This window comes from Salvia hispanica, chromosome 4, assembly GCF_023119035.1.
Source record: "Salvia hispanica cultivar TCC Black 2014 chromosome 4, UniMelb_Shisp_WGS_1.0, whole genome shotgun sequence".
NCBI lineage: Eukaryota > Viridiplantae > Streptophyta > Magnoliopsida > Lamiales > Lamiaceae > Salvia > Salvia hispanica.
This window is the reverse complement of record NC_062968.1, coordinates 45832286-45841920: the sequence shown is the minus strand read 5'-3', so window position 1 is coordinate 45841920 and position 9635 is coordinate 45832286.

Here is a 9635-nt window from a genome sequence, read left to right as displayed (position 1 = left end):
AATTTGACTTTTGGCATATGAATAAATTTCCATTTTGAGTTGGATATATATATTTATCATTATAATTTGTTGAATTCAATTAGATAAGTAGCTCAATATTTAATATTCGTCTTTCCGTCTTTAATGCTACATTTTTAGAATCATTTGTCATTCTATGGACTCTTTCATTTTTTAATTCGTCCCACAAAAATATGCACTCTCTAATTTTAGAAATCCTTCTCTCTCTAATGGTATGAACCCGTTTTCTATTATAAAATATTTAATTGCTTTTTTATTTCTATATATCTTACTTTACTAATTATGCATAAATTCCGTGCTCAATCAAAAATGTATATTCTTGTGGTACGAATGGAGTATATCCGGATGAAACATATGGACTATGTTGAATCAAGCATAAGCATCCCCATATGTGCTCTTAGCTAAGAGCACGGAGGTGGGCCCGGACCCACTTTTACTCCTTGTCCTTAGCTAAGAGCACAACACCCACATCCGTGCTCTTAACTAAGGACAAGCTCAAGGGTCCCACCATTCTATTATTCAATTTAAATACTCCAATTATTAAAAATATTTCTACATTATAAAAATATATTAAAAATAAAAATTACATAATTAAAATCCTAAAAAATAAAAATTACATAATTAAAATACTAAAAAATAAAAATACATAATTAAAATCCTAGAAAATAAAAAATACATAATTAAAATCCTACAAATTAAAAATTACACACGTGGAAGACTAGTCCTCTATCCCCAATTGCCTCTTGAGACCCAGAGATCATTTACTCATGTGTTGCAAGTTGATCCCCGGAGTCATCCGAAGACGTATCGTTCATATAGAGTTGACTCAAGATGGCCCACAACGTGTTGTTCGGGGGTGGAGGAGGCACAAAGGGAGGAGCGGGGAGCGGGGGGCCGGGGCGACGGCGGGGGCGGTTGGCCGCCGCCTTCTTCCTTCCTTGCGAGGCGGGAACTAGCTCGGAAGCCAGTGTCGGGGCTACCCAAGTTAGCTCCGGCAAGGCTGGGGTAGCCACATCATCGGAGCGCGATCGGATAGGGCAACCGACCTGGACCGTTCTTTGGAGGAGGCTGGAGGAGGAGTCTTTGCTATGCCGCCCCATACTTCGGATGTTGGCGCCCCTCCTGCCCTCTTCAGGGTTTTGATACTTGCAACGGCGGAAGACTTGTACAAAACAAATAAATCGAATACGTAATCTATTTAACCGATTATGCGATTAATCAATTCACATATTAAACAGATAAGTGCATGCTAGAACGCAAATAATTAATGCTCAAAAGAAAGTAAATCCTAAAACATGAATTCTACGGATTAGAGTTACCGATTTGATTCTCCAAAGAATCGCCTAGCGATTGCTCGCGCCTTCTCCACGATGATCTTCAATACTAGACCACGAGATCTTCTCTCTGGTTCCCGACGCGTATCTCGATATCGGGGTGGGTGATCTTATCAAAATACTAGGACTCGAATAAAGAGAGACAGAAGAAATCCTTCTCCAATTAGGAGAGAAATTCGAACTCCTCTAGGTAGAGGGGGACGAAAATTATGAGTAATAATAATAATGATTTATGTCTCCTTTATTCTCCTATTTATATTAAGTTCCTTTTTGGCCCAGATAGGGATCTACGGAAGGTTTTGGATATGGGCTCACCCAATTAGCTTTTTACTAATTAAATTGAACCCACAATTTAATATAAGCTTATTGTGACATCCATGACCTAAAACATGCATCATTTTGCCTATTTAAATATTTTATTGATTTATTTATCATTGCATATTTTTTTGTGTTATTTGGATAATTATGTGTTATATGTATAAGTGTGTATTTGTACGTGAATTTTTGATAGCTAAATTAAATTTGTATGCATGTATACGTGTAGTAATGTGTGTATATGTGCACGAGATAATATAGTACTACTATTATGTACGTACTTTACACATATACACATTTATATATTTTGTTTGGGATAGACTAAGGTTATAATATTAAACAAATATGCATACGTACGTGGCATAGAAAATGAGTATTTTCATGCATTAGTTTGCAGCTCAAGTGTTTACAAAATTACACGTTTTTAGTTATTCACTTATACGTGTTTTCCTTATAAAAATATAACAAATAATAAGTGAGTCACCTAGTTTTGCAGTTGACATGTTTTAGGACTGTAGAGTATATATATTGTTATTTTTTTTCATGAGAATAAAAGAGGGGGAATTTGAGGAAGGTACGGAGTAAAATATTTAGACTTTTGAAGCAACAACTATATATATGAGAGTGGTAAACGAAGAGAAGGAATCGAGCTTTTGAGTAGTTTACCTATCTTAATCAGGTGTGTATAAATCACACTTTTAATTTTACATATTTTATGTGATTGATTGCTATGTGTTAAATTGGAGTGAATATTTGTATTATATGATGCGAGATTAAAATGGTTATGTGTTATTTGATATTGATGGTGGAATATGATGAATATGTGAGTGGTGCAATTGATATATTTTTATATAGCATTAGAATTATTTGAATCATTGGATTAAAGAGGATATGTGACAATCTTGCCCTGGGTCTGATATCAATGGAAATGAAAATAGACCTACGGGTCATATACAATGATAATAGACCTACGGGTCAATACAAAGAGCAAAGAGGGACCTTCGTGGAAAGGTCAAATCAAAGAGGGGCCTTCGTGGAAAGGTCAAAGAAATATGCAAGAGGGACCTTCGTGGAAAGGTCAAATAAATATAAGGGACCTACGGGTCGTGTTACAATGGAAATCCCGGGCAGATACCAGGCTTGATGTGTCACAAAATAATAAAAAGAATGGAGAGGCATATGCATATGAATGTTAAATTGTTTATGATATTTATTATTTCTGGTGATATATTTTGGTGAAAGAATGTGTTTGATATTTGTGTGTGAAATTAAAGGTAAGGTTTATATACACTGAGTTGTGGCTCATATAAACCACTAATATTTTTCAGGATTAAGATATCAATGATGCGTGTGTTGATGTGAGTGACGTAGTTATTATAAGGGTCGGCGGCTGACGCGTTTTGGCAACCTTCTCCTCCTCATCATTTTTGCATGTAGATAAATGTGTAGTACATAGAGTGGCGAGAGGGTCCCACTACGGTTTAGAATGATTTGAAATATGTACCTGATATAATATGTGGATTTTATATAGTTGACACGTGGATTATTTATTTTAAATTTTGAATTTATTTATAGTAAGTGCATAAGTCATAAGGGTTGGGGTGTGACAGCTTATATTGGAGGTATTACGAGCAGCCTCTGGGCGGAGTAGAATTGAACTCTCCCCATCGCAAATCGCAAAATTACAAGTAATCCGGGTTTCCACTTTGTTTATTATTTATTTCCAGCTTAAGATATAAATGTCCATTAATTAATTAATGTCTGCTATGGACTTAATTAATTTATATCTTATTAATTCCAAGAGTGGACTTAGCAAGAAACATTTATTTATTATTCATAGAGCAATAAAACTCCAACTGGCCAGTTTTCCGAATAATAAAACCTTGTTCGAGCTCCTCTTGAGGACATTATCAAACGAGACTCACCTCGCGCACGTTTCAACGTAATAGCAATCCTAGCACCGCTAGATATTAATCACCACTACCCAATATATCGGGATTATTGGGTTGCGAAAAAACCCGCATCATTTGATAAGTCAAAGTAGTGCATAATCAATACCGTATGCTCAATGCTAACATATGTAGATTAAGAAATAGTATTTTATCAAGACCTAGTCTTTCAGTAGATAGCATAAAGACATGTCTTGCTGTTAGATCCGTTCAGTGCTATACCACACTAATGTCATCTTATTTCAGTAAGGCTTAAAAATATGCGGACTGACATTGCAACCTTTCACGATAGGTAGCCAAAGCCTATCTAGGTTGTGAAATTCTTCTTTTTCTTTTGCAAAAGCATTGCATAGATCTGACCGTGTTACCTTAAAGTGGACGACGCCCACAACCGGTCTACTAAGCAAAAGACTTAGACTTTGTTTACTTCTTATGCATTTAAATGTTTGTAAAACATCTTATAAATGCACAAGCAAACACAATGTAATAATAATAGTGATTCTATTCGTGACTGCTCGAATAATACTGAATCGGGTTAAAAGTGGATTGTAGAGTTTTACGTATACAAGCAAGATTCTATTCGCGAAAACTTGCTCGAAACATGCTTTTCAGTATACCAAACCTAACAATCTCCCACTTATACTCAAAACATGCTTTCGAGTATACCCACTGCCAAAAAACTCTCCCACTTATACTCAAAGTAGGTCTTTGTACTAGATATATCAAACTACCATTCATTTCACTAAGTGAAAGAAAAATCTGCTTGGTTGTTCTCTGATAATATCTTTTTCACCATAATGTCTTTGCTGCGTACTTGATCTTTAATTAATTTCATCCTCATATGTGATTGTTTAGCTTAATAAACTCGTGTGTCCCTTGAGTTAGCCTTTACTAGAGTAATCAAAAAATAATACTCATAGGGCATACTCAAACTTACGATTAAAGCTATTAGGAAGATATTCCTAAGGTAAACACATATTCGAGAGGATGACTTACTCGATCAGCGATTAGTCATAAAACTAAGACAGTGTAAACCCCAAGGACATTCTTGTTAGGTTTGGTATACTCAAAAGCATGTTTCGAGCAAATTTCGCTCGAATAGAATCTTGCTTGTATACGTAAAACTCTATAATCCACTTTTAACCCGATTCAGTATTATTCGAGCAGTTTCGCACGAATAGAATCAGTATATTATTACATTGTGTTTGCTTGTGCATTTATAAGATATTTTATAAACATTTAAATGTATAAGAAGCAAAGCAAAGTCTAAGTCTTTTGTTTAGTAGACCCGGTTGTGGGCGTCGTCCACTTTAAGGTAACACGGTCGGTTCTATGCAATGCTTTGCAAAAGAAAAAGAAGAATTTCACAACCTAGATAGGCTTAGACTACCTATCGTGAAAGGTGCAATGTCATCTCAGATTATTTCTAAGCCTTTCTCGAAATAAGATGGCGTTGGTGTGGTATAGCACTTGAATGGATCTAACAGCAAGACGTGTCTTTATGCTATCTACCGAAAGACTAGGTCTTGATAAAATACTATTTCTTAATCTATATACGTTAGCATTGAGCATACGGTATTGATTATGCACTACTTTGGACTTATCAAATGGTGCGGGTTTTTCGCAACCCAATAATCCCGATATATTGGGTAGTGGTGATTAATATCTAGCGGTGCTAGGATTGCTATTATGTTGAATCGTGCGCGAGGTGAGTCTCGTTTGATAATGTCCTCGAGAAGAGAGCTCGAACAATGGTCTTATTATGTCAGAAAACTTAGGTCAGTTGGACACCGTTTAATGCTATGAGATAATAAATAAGAAGTGGTTGCACACGCTTCAAGTCCAGCTCTTGGAGTGTAATAAGATGTTAATTAATTAAGTCCATAAGCGGATGATGAATTAATTAATGGACATTTATAATCTTAAGGGATTTTGTAATATATATAATATAAATAGTGGGAAACACGGGATTACTAGCTAATTCCGGATTTACAGATAAGGGAATACAGCTATTAAAATACGTAATTACGTTTTGCTCGTATATGTTACAAATATAAGCTTGTATTAAATTAGTGTAGGTTCAATTTAATTAGTAAAAAGCTAATTGGCGAGCCCATATCCAAAACCTTCCATAGATCCCTGTCTGGGCCCATAAGGAACTTAATATAAATAGGAGAATAAAGGAGACAGAAGAATCACAATTTCATTATTTGTAATTTTCGAAAATTTCAGCTTCCAGCCGTAGGAATTTTCGAATTCCACTCCTTTTCCCAAAAGGATTTCTTTTGTCCTCTTTATTCGAGTCTAGTGTTTTGATAAGATCGGCCCCACCCCGATATCGAGATACGGTTCGGGAACCAGTCAGAAGATCCGTGGTCTAGTATTGAAGATCATCACGTGGAGAAGGCACAAAGCAATCGTCTATTCTTTGGAGAATCAAATCGGTAACTTTAAACCATAGTATTCATGTTTAGGATTTACTTTCTATGAGCATGAATTATTTGCATTCTAGCATGCAATTATCCGTTTAACATGTGAATTGATTAATTGCATAATCGGTCAAATAGATCCGTATCCGATTTATTTGTTTTGTACAAGTCTTCCGTTGTGCAAGGGGCACCAAACCCCATCAATTGGTATCGAGCCAATTTTTGGCTCTGATTATGTGGATTAATATCATGTTATGTGAATTGCTTGAATGTATGAATTTCTTTGTTAGGTTTGTGTTTTTGTTTTTCGTCAAACTGGAAAAACACAAAGTACGGAGAAAAAGTTAAATGTTTTTCAATCAATTGAGCTGTGCAGCATGTAATCATGTACACGTGATATCTCCAACATATATCATTACTTGATTTAGTTGACTATCTTGTTTTGCCTTACGTGAATTTTAAATTCTGAGTCGGCAATTCAAGAATTGCACAGCGGCGATCCGCGCGAGAGCAGCGCCGGCGGCTGCGGTGAAGCAGCAACAGTTGCAATTCGAGTGGGAGCCCTTTGTGGGCGGTTTCCCGATCTCGGAAAAACACCGAGACAGCAGCGCTGGAGGGTGCAGCAGCAGCGGGGATCGGGCAGCGGCGAGTACGACGACGCAGCGACAACAGCGTCGGTATCACGCAGTGCAGCGCCGGAGCTGCGACATCGACGCAGCAGCGTCGAAGGAGTCGAGCAGCAGCAACGCGTCGGCCATGGTTAATATGATATATACTTGTTATGCATAAGCACAACAAATATCAAACTTAGTACACATTATAGCATACATGAGACAACTATCTCCGAAACTAGTCTCATAATTCTTGATCTCACTAAGTGTCAAACGACACTTGACTAGAGACAAGACAATTCCATCTTGAGAGGTATAAACCTTTCATGGAATTTCTAATGCTTAAATGTTCCAAGCAATGTGTAGATATAGGATTCCTAAGAGAATCTTAACATTCTTTCTAGCAATCTTAAAAGGACTTAGATGCTAAAAATGTAATTAGTTTCTCTTAAATCATTTATCTTAAACTGGGTAGACAACCAGTTTCCTACGCCAGATGTCAATCTTAGTTGTTTGCAACTTTTGTAGATTTCATCATCGTAGAGTACCAATAATACCATATGTAATGCACTTTCAACTTCCTTGTGCTTACAGCACTGTTAAGGACACAAGTCAAATTCCAAATATTTGACAATTTTGATAAAACACATATACTCTGATTTAGATGTTTGCCTAAGACCACGAAGGTCTATATAAGCTTCCAATCATGCGTTTCTTGCCCTTAATTACATATCCATTAGAATGTTCTAGTAGATGATTTCCTCAAGACTTCTATTTATAGAAGGCTGTCTTGACAATCATAATACATACATTCTAATTTATGTAAGTTCTAATAGACAATAGGATCGAATAAATCCTGGCACAACGATAGCGAGAAGATAATTCTCTTTGGGCATAACCCATTGTCATTGTCTAGCCATTTGAGATCCACATTTACACTTGCAAAGATATTTGCTCCCACTGACTGACACAGCATGTAGGTAGTATTGCAAGTCTTGTAAAACATGTTGTCTATCTTAGATTGTAATATGGAATCTATCACCTTTTCAAAGATGATTATCCAAATTAACCAATACTACATTGTAGTTTAAAGGGATTATGTTCAAGTTAATCTAAGACCGAGTCTTACGACACTCTTAGACCCAAGAACTTGTTGTGTTCCGGTGGAATGCTCCCACTACGATATGGTTCTTACAATCTTAGGTACTAAAGTTGATTTTATTAGTGCAAAAGTTTCTAATGGTATGACTTCTTGGTAATGTGGAAAATCCGATATCTCTCTCTTTATTTTGAGAGTTATCACGCTGTTAGGCTTGTAGTTCATCTCTAGATCTTCATACAAGAATTATATCTTTGAAGATTACAGAACTTATAACCTTACATCATTTGGGACAAACCTTAAAACATGCCTCAGTACTCAACTCCAATTTCTTGGACACTTTTCCAACACGTGTTGGAACAACATTACACCTTGAGATGTGCTAGACTAGAGACACTCTAGTCCACAACTCGTGTTTTGTAGAAGGTACTGATGTTGGTAGTTTCTTTAATGTTTATCCCATCAATGATAAGATTTTAATGAGTACAACTCATCACATAATCAAACTTGTCTTAGAAAGACTTTGATTCCTTCTTACATAACTATCACATTCATTAGATGAATGCTTGGATTCGTTAATGGAGATTAGACTCCCACTACTGATCATAACCCTTTGCTCGTCTCCTTATAGTGTAAACCATTGAGACTTGCTAGTCTTTCTATGTTGCACTTCTATAAGTATTCCGAATCTCTTGAAAAATCAAATGATTCTAACTCATAGTGCATCAAATAGACTTTTCAACTCTCAAGCTATTTAACGAAATGTTAAAATCTTGATAGTCTAGATCAGTTCGAACAATTTCTAAGTATTTTCTTGGCCTTAAGGCTAAGAGCCATAAATACTTTATCATTCAATGATTAAGAAGTTGATGTGTTTTTGAATACTCAACCTTGTCGCACTTATATTATTTTAATACTATGATTCCTTAAGCATCAACCATAAAACAATAGTTGAGCATTAATAGCTCCCACTGCAACAAAAACCTAACTGGATCAAGATCTCTTACTTAGAAGTTGCATTGTCATGTAAGTCATTGTCCTTCTATAAAATAGGTCAATTCAACTCACAAAGCATCTTTTCTCGCTTTTAACAAACTTCGATGACAATCCAGACTCTCCCATTTCCATATCTAGTCTTTTGTTCAAATGAACTAGGACTTAAGAAAAATGCAGCCTTTATGAATTCGTCATCTATCATGTTACTTTCCTCTAATAGTAACACAACGACTATTATTCTGAAGATTTTCTACTTTTCAGTTAAACCTTCTTGTAGTCATTTCTTGTTACTTTAGGCGATGACTTGTGTCAGAAACTATTTGAGTGATCAAAAGATCCTCAAAACATTTTGTCACTCTAGGATATTCCAATCGAATCATCTTGACAGATTCTATTGATATCCATCTTTCATCGTCATTAACCAAGACTTGTCGAGCTACTTAAAGGAAAATAGCTTGACCTTATTCCTCAAAGAGCTTGTCAAGTACATGCATAATGCATTCTCGAACATTCTTCGTGGAATTATGTCGAGGAAATGGAGGACATGAATCATTGAGTATAAACTCCAAGCTTTCAGCGATGAGAATTTTATCCATTTTCGTTTCCGGTCTACATAATTTAGGCATTCGAGTTTTCTTTCTTTAAGGATCGCAGACAAATATTAAATGACATAATGAAGATTTGACAAAGAAACTTATTATCACATAATCATGCTCAATACATAATCACAAATAACCACAAAACAATTATGTATCTTACAACAGCAAAATTAATAAATTGTATCCTCCTCTTTGGAGGTTAATACGCATTAAAATTTTGACAATTTTACTTGTCACAACAACCGACGCATCAATTGCTTCCTCCTCTTGGAGGTTGATACGCCT